This window comes from Microtus pennsylvanicus, chromosome 7 (genome assembly GCF_037038515.1).
Source record: "Microtus pennsylvanicus isolate mMicPen1 chromosome 7, mMicPen1.hap1, whole genome shotgun sequence".
Taxonomy (NCBI): Eukaryota; Metazoa; Chordata; class Mammalia; order Rodentia; family Cricetidae; genus Microtus; species Microtus pennsylvanicus.
The window spans coordinates 1,021,395-1,034,565 of NC_134585.1; the positions used below are offsets into that span (position 1 = coordinate 1,021,395).

At 48.2% G+C, this 13,171-nt stretch overlaps 1 protein-coding gene and 1 pseudogene across 10 annotated transcripts in view; both read left to right on the forward strand.

The window, feature by feature from the left end:
• Window positions 1–13,171, forward strand: part of LOC142854135 (H-2 class I histocompatibility antigen, L-D alpha chain-like) — a 142,791-nt gene that overhangs the window by 33,388 nt on the left and 96,232 nt on the right. The window lies entirely within an intron of this gene.
• Window positions 1,426–3,631, forward strand: LOC142854986 (large ribosomal subunit protein uL29 pseudogene; annotated as a pseudogene).

Sequence of the window (13,171 nt, forward strand, 5' to 3'; positions counted from 1 at the left end):
TAAGAGGTTCTGGTGTATGGAAATTGACTTGCTAAGAGGTGTAAATTGTGAACAATAAAAAGCCTTTTTGTGACACAGTGGGCAGTGATTGATTCTTTTTGCATGGACACAAGCAGGGCAGAACACCAGCAGGCCCCCACTCCCTAGAGGTCTCTTACAGGCTTAAGGCCCATTGATTTGGGGCCTAGTCCTATAGCTAACTCAGCCAATGGGCTGTGCTGAGGGTAAAAAGACCAGCAGAGGCATCAGATAGATGAGCAACCTTAGTGTTCAGAGTACCCACAGTGGGCAGCAGGAGGAATTGGTTATTCCAGGTAAAGTGGAGATCAGGACTGATTAGGAAATGGTGCAAACATCTTCCCACTTCTCAGAAGACAAGGCCGGCATGAGGTCAACACAGGAAATGCTCCGAAGGGCCAGGGGACACACTGAATGTCACACTAAGAAGGGAGGAAGTTGCAGCAGGAAGAAAATATCAGGAAGCCAAGAATCTGGCGCTGGGTGCAGGACTGTTATTTCCCAGTGCACTGAAACCCATCTTTGGTCATTAGCCAACCCTAGCAAGAACGAACATCAGCTACAAATGATTGGACTGCTTTGTTTTTGATCTCTAGCCTTAACAAACCTGTCCCTCAGCTATGTGTCCTTTTGACCTCTAGATTGTTTTCTAGCGTTTTTCACCTGAGCTCTAATCGAGACATCTCAATCTAACCTAAACTTATTTCAAGGTTTTGTTTCAGCTAATGATGCAACTGAAACCTGTGAACACCCTGACAACATCAGGATCAAAAGAATCTGAGCCAGTCTGTCTCCTGGGGCTCAATGTTTTCCTTAATCACTAACCTAAACCGCAATCTGTACAGCTCCTTAAGTGAAGCCCACAGGCCCCAGGTGAGTGACACTTCCTGTGTTTATTTTTGATCATCAGAACTCTATTTAAACTTACATTATTCTTATCAATAGGACAGTAGAGTTTAGAAAGAAATCATCTTCGTAATAATCTACAGTAAAAATGCCCAGTAGAATGAGATATTTCGAAGAGATGTCATACTGCATTAAAGGCAACGGGAATCTCCCCACACCCATTCATACTTTGCCAGATGCTAGAAAAAAAATGGCACAGACAAATATGCAAAAGTACAGCATAGCAAGAAGCATTCCCTGGTTGATGGTCCTGGTGCCCATTCTCTGGTTGATGGTCCTGGTGCCCATTCTCTGGTTGATGGTCCTGGTGCCCATTCTCTGGTTGATGGTCCTGGTGCCCATTCTCTGGTTGATGGCCTTGGTGCCCATTCTCTGGTTGATGGTCTTGGTGCCCATTCTCTGGTTGATGGTCTTGGTGCCTTGCCCAACCAAGATTCCCCCATCACAGTTTCCTGCTGGACCAGTCCCCTGAAGTCAACTGCAATCTGCTGCTCCTTTGACATGGCCACTGGCAATAAGCTTCTGTCCCCAGTCTGTTTCCCTTGGCATGAGAACCATCGTCTACCCGGTGTCCACAGTGTCCACTGTGCAGGACTGAGGTTCTCAGGGACCCACTCAGTTATCAGATCCACAGATTTCCTGTCCCACAGCCTTGCCCACTCATCTCCCTCATCTCATCAGCTCACACGGGTGAGTGCAGGACGGCGGGAGGGGACAAATTAAATCACTTCTGTGCACTGCCCTCTGTCACTGTTCTGCCATGTAATTGCTGTTGTCTCTTTCTGTAGCTTGTAGGGGTAAGCACAGCATTAGGGGGTGTGTATGCCTCGGGCTAATATTTACCTATAAATCTGCCAGGTGTGCGCCCAGCTGCCCCTTCTGCTTCCTGTTCTCCTGGTGAACCGTGGTACTTTAAGTCTATTTTCCCCATTAAAGCTGTATATATTTTTTACAATCTGTCTGCATTCATTTACGTCGCTACAGTAGCTGATTCATGAACTCTGTCATAGGATGTGTGCACGGCACACGGAGTGTGGACAGAGTTCCCTGCTCTACTGGGATCAGTCACAGCCTCTTACTGGGAGTCTTTTCCCAGCAGAGGAGGGGACAACTGTATGGAAGCAATATTGTGACTTCACACATATGTATTCATATGTGGACTCTAGACTTAAACATGGGAAACAGGAAGAGCAAGGGACACTTGGGGGAGGGGCAGCAGGGGAGGCAGGACACAGAGATGACTGGAGGTGAAATGACTAAGGCTCCATGACACACGCGTGTGCATCACCATCAACTAGATGAGCACAGAGGTGCAGCGTCTGATCCCAGAAGTGCAGAGGTGGAGGCAGGATGTCAGTAGTTCAAAGCCACCCTCAGCGATGATGTGAGTTTGAAGGCCGCCTGAGATAAAGGAGACCCTATCTCAAAACAAACACTTGCCAGTGATGCGCCATAAAGACTAAAGCTGCAGGGATGTGATGCTTTCCTTCAGGGCCTTTGTATGAGGAACTTGTTTTCCCAAAACCAACATTTATGGAACAGTTGCTAAATAAGCCTTGGCACAGCCCTTAGAGGTTCAGTCCATCAGAGGCTGGACCTCTCTGTTGCAAAGAACCTGAAACTCTTCTTATAGAGATCTCTTTCTGTGATTATCCCAAGGAACTCACAACACTGACAATGGTGTTTTTTTTTTCTTTCTTTCTTACTTTTAGTTCTTTGTTCTCTTGCTCTTTTCTCTTTAGGGGGCTGCCACCCACCTCTCAAAGAAATCAGACATGGAGGCTTACTCTTATTTATAAATGCCTGGACTTGCCTTGTTTCTAGCCATATTTTCTTAGGTTAAACTATCCTGTCTATCCTTTGCTTCTGGGCTTTTATCTTCCTCCTTATATTTACTTTTTTACATTTCTGTTTACCTTTATTTACTCATTTCTCCATGACTTGCTGTGTAGCTAGGTTGCCCCTTCTTCTCTCACTCCTTGATCTCTTGCTCTTTCTTCCTTTTCTCCCACATTTCTCCTATTTATTCTCTTTGCCTGCCAACCCCACCTGTCCTTTTTCCTGCCTTGCTATTGGTCATTCAGCTCTCTATTAGACCATCAGGTGTTTGAGACAGGCACAGTGAGAGCTTCACAGAGTTAAATGCACTATAAAAGAATACAACATGCCAGGTAATGGTGGCAAACTCCATTAATCCCAGCATTCAGGAGGCAGAGGCAGGAGAATCTCTGAGTTCAAGGTCAGCCTGGCCTGCAGAGTGAGTTCCAGAACAGTCAAGGCAACACAGAGAAACCCTGTCTTGAAAAAACAAACAAAAAGCAACACCTCTGGAGAGGTGAGCAACGCAGCCAAGGCCAAGATTAAGGCTCGGGACCTGCGCGGCGAGAAGAAGGAGGAGCTACTAAAACAACTGGACGATTTGAAAGTGGAGCTATCCCAGCTTCGCGTCGCCAAGGTGACAGGCGGCGCCGCGTCCAAGCTCTCCAAGATACGAGTTGTCCGCAAATCCATCGCCCGTGTTCTCACCGTCATTAACCAGACTCAAAAGGAAAACCTCAGGAAATTCTACAAAGGCAAGAAGTACAAGCCTCTGGACCTGCGACCCAAGAAAACTAGAGCCATGCGCCGGCGGCTCACCAAGCACGAGGAGAAGCTGAAGACAAAGAAGCAGCAGCGGAAGGAGAGGCAAGTATGCGTCAAGGCCTAATGGAAGGGCAATAAAGTGCAAGGCTGGCTAACAACAACAACAAAAAAAAGCAACACCTCTTTGCATCATTAAAATAATTGTTACACAGCATAAACGAATGTAGCACACCTTTAAATAATATTCTACAATACAAGGAGACAGAGACCCACATTGGAGCACTGGACAGAAATCTTAAGGTCCAAATCAGGAGCAGAAGAAGAGAGAGCACGAGCAAGGAACTCAGGACCGTGAGGGGTGCACTCTCACACTGAGACAATGGGGATGTTCTATTGGGAACTCACCAAGGCCAGCTGGCCTGGGTCTGAAAAAGCATGGGATAAATCCGGACTAGCTGAACATAGAAGACAATGAGGACTACTGAGAACTCAAGAACAATGGCACTGGATTTTTTATCCTACTGCACGTACTGGCTTTGTGGATGCCTGGGCAGTTTGGATGCTCACCTTACTAGACCTGGATGGAGGTGGGTGGTCCTCGGACTTCCCACAGGGCAGGGAACCCTGATTGCTCTTCGGGCTGACGAGGGAGGGGGACTTAACTGGGAGAGGGAGAGGGAAATGGGAGGCGGTGGCGGGGAGGAGGCAGAAATCTTAAATAAATAAATAGAAAGAAAGAAAGAAAAAAAAGAAAGAAAACCTAACCCAAATTTTAAAAAAATAGTCTACAATACAATGTGTCTCTTCAGAGCAATTGCATACTGACTAACACAGTCATAAAAATACAGTCGTAGCAGGGGGTCATGGTTCACACCTTTAATCCCAGAACTCAGGAGGCAGAGACAGGAGATCTCTGGGTTTTACTCCAGCCTACTCTACATAACAAGTTCCAGAACAGCCAGGGCTACACAGAAAAACCTTGTCTTCAAAAAGAAAAACAAAATAACAGAAAAGGTAGCCATTTCTAGACATTTTAACATGTCAGAAACTGGAATCCCTCTCATCACAGTCAACCAGGTGGCAGCCATGTCCTTGTCCCAGCTCAGTTACATGAGAATCTGCAGCTTGTCATACTCTCCTGACCTGAACGGATGTGTCTGTTGTTGGTGTCCAGGGCAGGAGGGTCAAATGGCATTTAAACATATCTAGAAAGAGCTGGAAGATGGCCGCCAAGTAAAAACATTTGCTGTTCCCCCAGGAGATGATGACTAGATCCCAGCACCATGTCAATGTGTGCAGGTGCGGCTCACATCTGCCAAGAACTCCAACTCTGGGTACCCACGCCCTCTGGTGGTCTTCTTGGACACTGCACCCATCTGGGGCTGCCTGTCCTGGCTAAGCAGTGTGGCTGAGGCAGGAAAAACCTCCAAACCATGGAATGGGGGCAACAAATCTAAACTGAGAGGCTGGTGTCACAGGTCACATGTGGAGAATGACCTGAGACACCAATCTGCTTTCTGCATAGCTTCCTGCCGCTTTCTTCTTTCCGTTGGTGTCATTCGGCCCCGAAGTCCTGCCTATCTCTAGCACAGGTCACCATGACTCTAGACAACAGCAGGACATCCTGGATGAGTCTTGCAATGGTCCAGTGTTCATGATGTGTCAGAAACCAGAAATATTGAACCAGACCAAGGACTCATTGCCATGAATATTCACATGTAAAGCTGACTGGGGAGAAAAATGGACTGTGTATTACCCTGTAGTTTCCAATGCCACCGTGACAATGAATATGTGGTGGAGAGGAGGGGAAGACAGAGGAATGAAACAGCGCATGCGCAGTGGAGAGAGAAGGGAAGATGGAGGAATGAAGCAGCGCATGCGCAGTGGAGAGAGAAGGGAAGATGGAGGAACAAAGCAGAGCCTGCGCAATGGAGAGAGGAGGGGAAGATGGAGGAATGAAGCAGAGCATGCACAGTGGAGAGAGGAGGGAAGATGGAGGCATGGAGCAGAGCATGCGCAGTGGAGAGAGGAGGGAAGATGGAGGCATGGAGCAGAGCATGCGCAGTGGAGAGAGGCAGCACTAGAGACTCGACGTGGTGAGAGGTGAGAGAGAAGGCTGAGGGCAACAGGGACCACGTTCTTGCATAGCAGAGTCAGCAGGGTGGTGGGCAGCAGCCTGGAGCTTTCACTGACTCAGCCTCCCTGCCTGCCCAGTAACTGCTCAGCTCTCCTTGCTCTGGAACCAAATCTTCTAGCCCAGGCAGAACTTAAGGTGCTGGAACAGAAAGCAAAATTCTCTTAGTGGGTCACTGGGGGTGACAGTGAGTGGAACTGTTCCCTTTTCCACCCTTTGATTCCTGGACTCATGGATCCTGGCTACTGGAGTAATTGTACCATATGTTGGACATTGCTTCATAGCATATACCACCTCCTGGAGACCCTGTCTCTGCGGCCCAGGCTGCTGTCACCTGACTGACTCTGCACCTGTGTCTTCAAAAGGCCGTTCCACCTTTCTGTTAGTCCAGTTGCTTCAGGAGGGTGAGGAACATGGTAAAACTGGTAGACTCCATGATCATGTGTCAACTGTCCCACTTCGCTGCAGTGAAGTGAGTTCCTATGTCAGAAGCGATACTGTGTGGAACACCATGGCAGTGGGTGAGGCATCCTGGAGTCCATGGATGGTGGTTTTGGTAGAAGCACTCTGTGCAGAAAAGGCAAATTCATAACCAGAATAATTATCTACTCCAGGAAGGACAAAGTGTTGTCTTTTCCATAGAGGAAGTGGACCATGAAGTTGTGGCATCTCTGTCCCTATGCAGAAGCTAAGGAAAGCACCTGATCACAGCTGTGTGTCAGGGTGTCCCTGCATGGGGGCCAGAGAGGTGATTGTGTGAAGAGATGGCACAGTCATGGGACACCTCTTGAGGACAGATGCTAAAACTCTGTGGAAGCAGCTCAAGAGAGAGAAGTGTGTCACAGTCAACAGAGCAGAAAGGAGTTGGAGATCTGAAGAGCGTTCTGACACCAGACATGGAGGTTCAGAGTGTGGAGTTTGCACAGCTGGATTCTGGTCTTGCTTTGGTCCCGGGTTTCCTCACTGTGCTCACTTTTCTTCTCCTGGAATGGTAATATATGTCCTGTGCTGCTGTGGATGGGAATGTGTGATCTGCTTTTTATTTTGATTTTACAGGGGATTACAGTTAAGAGATTGCCATGGGTCACGGAAGAGACTTTGAACTTTGGACTTTTAGACAATGTTGAGACTGCTATAGACTATGGGGCTTTAGAAGCTGAACTGAAAGCATTTTGCACTATGATCTTGCTACAAGCCTATTGTGGCCAGGGAGTGGGATGTTGTGGTTTAAATAGTAATGTCCCCATAGACTCATATATTTGAATATCAGGGAATGGCACTGCTTGAGAGGAATTAGGAGGTGTGGCCTTGTTGGAGTGGGTGTGTCCTTGTTTGAGGACACGTGTCATTGTGGTGGGCTTTGGTTTTTCTTTTCTTTTTTTTTGGTTTTTCGAGGCAGGGTTTCTCTGTGGTTTTGGAGCCTGTCCTGGAACTATCTCTTGTAGACCAGGCTGGTCTCGAACTCACAGAGATCCGCCTGCCTCTGCTTTGGTTTTCAAAAGCCCGAGTCAGTCTTAGTGGCTCTCACTCTTCCTGCTGCTGAGGATCCAGATGCGGAACTCTCAGCTGTTTCTCCAGCCACATGTCTGCCTGCATGATGGCATGCTCTCCATCAAGATGATAATGGACTAAACCTCTGAAACTGTAAGCAAACCTCAGTTAAATGCTCTCTTTTATAAGATTTTCCATTGTTCATGGTGTCTCTTCACAGCAATAGAACACTGACTACAACAGCTTCTTATTTATTTCTTTCCTGGAGACACCATGGTTAATCCAGTACCAAGTCCATGTGACTCATGCCACCATTAAGTTACCTTTGCCTGTGCTGGCCATTATCTAACTGTGATCACATTGTCTTTAGCAATTCCATGCTGCCATTTGTCCCTGATACCTTGGGACCCAATGAACTCCATTGTCTTTAATTCGTCTGAGCAGCACTGAGCAGAATCTCCAGCCCTAGGTTCTGGCTCAAGGAAAAGGTTGACAACAAAACTCTTGAACCCTGCTGGTGCCCTCATCACTCTGTCTTACAGGATCTGTGAAGGGTGTGTCTTCTGGACTTCCCATGTGGAGGATTAGGTTTTACACAGCACACTCAACCGGCACTGCAATTTCCCTGAGCCTCAAAATCCCTTCATCAACACTGAGCCAAGGGATGTCAGGCATCTCCAAGTCCTTATCAGGAAGCTATCTTTGACAAATGCTTCAGCCAACTATCCAAACAAACTATTGACCTTTTTAAACTGTGAGAGCTTTTTTTTTTTTTTGAGAGCTTTTATATTAAATCTAGAATCTGCACTTAGAGGGCCCATATCAATAAACCCAATCTGACACAATTTTAATGTTCCTTCCACCATTATCCCACACCCTCAAAATCCATTCCCACACATATTCTACAGACTTCTGCTTGAATAAATTAGCAAACTTATTAAGCTCTTTAGCTTTGCAGCAATCCCCTCTGGGGATACTCCCTATGTCCCCTCTAGCTGTCTGCTCTGCCTGCAGTCTGGCTATAGGTGTTACAATGTGGCAGGAGATGAACCTGAGTGGGTAGGGCGGGTCCAAGGAGCCCCAGAGTGGGTGAGAGACTGAAACACCATGTAGATAGAGCTGTGTGGAGTTTTACTGGGGGGAAGGGAGCAAGGGGAGAGAAAAACACACAGCAGTCTCCTGGGGAAACAAAGAGAGAGGTGCAAATAGGCAGGAAGAGAAAGAGAGAGAGAGAGAACTGGGAGAGAGGAAGAGAAGAGAAGGGAGTAGGTGGAGTTGTGCCCTTTAAAGAGATGGGGCACATCGCATGTGCACAGAGACCACACAGCAGGCCAGCATACTGCCTGCTATGCATGCAGGGGTGACACACTCTCTTAGGTCCTCAAGGGGCAGGGCCAGGTGTACCTGGATGCTAACAATAGGCTAGAGGCAACTATTGGTGGGTTCTGAGGGACATCAGGATTGTCTTGCTTAACATTTCCGTCAGAGACAGTCAGTGCCGATGAACAGACAATGAAGGATTAATTTTCTCCTTCAGAGGTGAAAAAACTGTTGGGCAGTAGTGATGCATGACTTTAATCCCAGCACTCAGGAGGGAGAGGCAGGTGGATCTCTGTGAGTTTGAGGCCAGCCTAGTCTACAGGGAGAGTTCCAGAATAGCCAGGAATGTTACACAGAGAAACACTGTCTTCAGGGAGTGGGGATGAGGTAGAGAGACTGCTTCCACAGCTGAGATAAACGTGAGAATCTAAGGGTTCAAAGTAACACACGCCTTTAATCCCAGCACTCGGGAGGCAGAGGCAGGCGGATCTCTGTGAGTTCAAGGCCAGCCTGGTCTACAAGAGCTAGTTCCAGGATAGGCTCCAAAGCCACAGAGAAACCCTGTCTTGAAAAACTAAAAAAAAAAAAAAAGTTCTCAGCTTCAGCAGGGCCCTCCCTCACATCCTCAACCCAAATTAAGGGATCCTGTTTTAACCAATTAGTGCCCTTCAGAGTTCTAGAAAATACCCTGGTTCCAGGATTTGCAGCCTCTTTTGGTTTCCATGGATCTGCTTCATCCCTGAAAGAAAACAAGATGTCTTCTTCCCACTGGTGGAAAAGGAGGTAATGTTCCACCAGGCTCTAAGTTTGATGAGGGCAGGACAGCCTGAGACCCGAGACCCTTGGAGTAGTGTGGACAGGAGCCTGTGAGGCAGTCCAGCCAGCTATGGGTCCCTTCAGCCTCACCCTCCGTGGGCTCAGACCCAATCCTGTTTTTTTCTTCAATGGGTTGAACTTTCACCCTAGACTCTGATGCTTTCCTTTCATGTTAATAAAGTGAGAGCCTGGAAGGCCTGAAGTAAGAATGAAGATGGGGACAGGGACACCAGTAACTTCAGGAACTCTCTGGATGTTGGGTATGTCACGATCTGTCACAAGTCACTATTTAAGTGACTAAAATTTTTCTTTTTCAGAAGCAATTAAAAACTAACACATGGTTCAAACTCAAAGATGAGCACACACAGTGTCTTCTGCCTGGAATGAGGCTGTGATCCACCATGAATAGTAGACCTATAAAATAAAATCTTTTTGTATTTTTTATTTTATGCTGCTTTGCAAATTACCATTTCAGCACAGTCTATTTCAGTCATCAGTCCCTGTCCTGCTCCAGCTCTGCCTCCTTTGGCTGGGGGTTCAATGTTGACTAAACAGCTCTGTGCCCTCAGTGCCTGGGACTCAGACTCTAGATGGGTAGGAGAGGGAGAGGGACATGCTAGAGCATTTTTGGATGTATTTTTTTAATTTTGTTTTTATTGGATGTGTATTTTAAGCTTATGAGTGTGCAGGTGCACCAGGCACTGGATCCCCTAGAATTGGAGTCACAGATGGTTGTGAAGGACCACGTGGGTTCTGGGAACCGAACCTGGATCCTCTGCAATAGCAACAGGTGCTCTTAACATCTGAGCATCTTTCTGGCCCCTATTTTAACTTTTACATAAGGAAACGGCACATCCTGGCTCACAGCAAGATGGCTGACAAGATGGCTGACCACAGAGAGAGACTGGATGCAAAGGAAGAGACAGTGTTAGTGCAGAGCTCTGGAGTGAGGGGTGCTGGGCACTGCCAGGGGGAGGCCTGAGGGAGAAGGCAGAGGACTGGGCAGAAGGAGACAGAAGCAAAGGGGGAGATCATAGTGCTGTGGGGTCCTCCTGTTTGAGGGTCTTTGTCTACAGACCACAGTGGACACATCTGCAGAACCCTGCAGGGCATCTGATATCCCACACTGAATACTGTAGGGGTTTGAATGAGAATGACCACACAGGCTCAGAGGTTTGGATACTTCAGCTCCAGTTGATGGAACTGTTCAGGAAGGATCAGGAGGTGTGGCCTTGTGGGAGGAGGTGTGTCACTGGGGCTGGGCATGGAGGTTTTAAAGACTCCCACTATTCCCAGTGTCTCTGACACTTGCCTGTGGATCACGATGTGAGCTCTCAGCTATTCCTGCCACCACAGCTTCCTCTGCCATCCTGGACTCAAACCCTCTGAAAACTTAAACTTAAACCCAAATGAAACAAGGCCTTTTATAAGTTGCTGGGGTCACAGTGTCTTTTCACAGCCATAGAAAAGTAACTAAAGCCAAGTGTTTTGACACAGCCTCTAATCCCAGGACGAGGGATGCAAAGGCAGGTGGGTTTGTGTGAGATCAAGGACAGACAGAGCTGTGGAGACAGACCTTGTCTTACAAAAAAAAAAAAAAACAGGAGAGACCTGCAGGTCAGACTGATTTCATTCTGTCCTCTGATGGAGGAAGGTCATTGGCTAATAAAGGAACTGCCTTGGCCCTATTTTATTGGTTAGGACATAGGTAGGTGGAGTAAACAGAACAGAATGCCGGGAGGAAGAGGAAGTGAGGTCAGACTCGACAGCTCTCCTCTCCAGAGCAGATGCCTCAGAGAGACGCCATGCCCCAGCTCCGACCCAGGATGGACTTAGGCTAGAATCTTCCTGGTAAGACCAGTGCTCACAGATTATTAGAGATTGGTTGATTGGGATATCAGAATTAGCCAGTAAGGGCTAGAGCTAAAGGCCAAGCAGTGATTAAAAGAATACAGTTTGTGTGTTGTTATTTCGGGCATAAGCTAGCTGAGCAGGCAGCTGGGGTGTTGGGGACGCAGCCCCGCCGCTCCTATTACTACAGTCCTCCATCCTTCTTCTTTCTTTTTCTCATCAATAGTTTGATCCTGGATACTCTAGAAGAAAAGTAGCTTCTGGGAACACAATGGCAACAACAAGCCAGTTGGGATGCAGGGCAGAGATGCTTCTCTTTAAAGCAGAGGCACTGGCCTGCAAGCACCACACAGACTCCCACAGAGACCAGGCTCCTGTGTTCACCTGCAGTGGGCAGCTCACACTGCCATGCCTGATGCTCAGGAATCTCACCTGTAAACAGAGACTTTGCCTCTTCACTCAGGATCCTGTCTTCACAGCCTGTGCTTACACTCAGACTCCTAGTGTTTCTTCCCAGATGATCATCTGTGGCTCCAGGTGCTTGTGTTTACACGGATCTTCATTCCATAGTCCTGAGATTGTCCGTGTGGACCTGGGTCATTGTCTCAGCACAGTAGACCCCTTCTCCATGGGAAGAGACCCCTGTGGAGACCAAATACAGCAGGGCACTGACCCTGTCTACAGTCCACGTTTCCCTGTGTGCACACACTTCCATGGTACAGCTGCTTTAGTGAATGAACCACAGTCAGAGAGGAACTGGAACTAGTAATAAAGAGAATAATGATGACCGTGTGGTAGAAGATACATAACCTCTCTCTCTCTGTCTCTCTCTCTGTCTCTGTCTCTCCCTCTGTCTCTGTCTCCGTCTCTCCCTCCCTCTCCCTCTCCCCCTCTCCCCCTCTCCCCCTCTTCCCCTCTTCCCCTCTCCTCTCCTCTCCTCTTCTCTCTCTCTCTCTCTCTCTCTCTGTCTCTCCCTCTGTCTCCGTCTCTCCCTCTCTCCCTCTCCCTCTCCCCCTCTCCCCCTCTTCCCCTCTCCTCTCTCTCTCTCTCTCTCTCTCTCTCTCTCTCTCTGTCTCTCCCTCTGTCTCCATCTCTCCCTCTCTCCCTCTCCCTCTCCCCCTCTTCCCCTCTCCTCTCTCTCTCTCTCTCTCTCTCTCTCTCTCTCTCTCTCTCTCTGTCTCTCCCTCTGTCTCCGTCTCTCCCTCTCTCCCTCTCCCTCTCCCCCTCTCCCCCTCTTCCCCTCTCCTCTCTCTCTCTCTCTCTCTCTCTCTCTCTCTCTCTCTCTCTGTCTCTCCCTCTGTCTCCGTTTCTCCCTCTCTCCCCTCCCCCCTCTGACCTTCACTCGCACTTTATGATCTGAGGAGCCCTGGGAGATGGATGTTGCAGACATATGGGACCTTAGATCTGTTAACCCTTGACTTCTGAGTTCCTCAGTCCCTTGCAGTGTGGACAGAGGGTGATTCTCACAGCAGAGGTCCACACTGGAGATTCTAGGTTTCATCATTGTTCAGTAGTGTGGAGAATAATTAAATTTATCATTTTTTTCTGTGGATTTTGACTTGATGTCTTTAAATCTCAACCAAACACAACTGGAGTAGAAAGTGAAAGCAGAGGTGATCAGGGCCTCCTTCCTGCAGGGAGAGTCACATATGACACAGTGTGTCGAAAGTGCTTAATCAGAGCTGTAAAAACTCCAGTCACCTCCAGATGCAGGTGTCCACAGCAGCCCCGCACCCTCCAGGACTCCGACAGCACCTGTTTCCGTGAACATTCATTTTTAGTGATTTGTGTGTTTCACCTGGAAACTTCATGCTCCCAGGTTTCATCCTGACTAACCTGAGAAGCAGTTGTCCTTGGGCGGCTCAGAGACACCATGACACACAGCGCTCCATCCCGCAGCAGAGGGCTCAGACAAAGTCTTAGTCTTCAGGCTGATGAGGTCTGGGTGGGCAAGCCCAGGGCTGGGGATTCCCCTGTCCCCAGTTTCACTTCTCCAGCTCCTAACCTGGGTCAGGCTTGGCGGTTCTCACCAGCTTTGGGTGACGAGATACC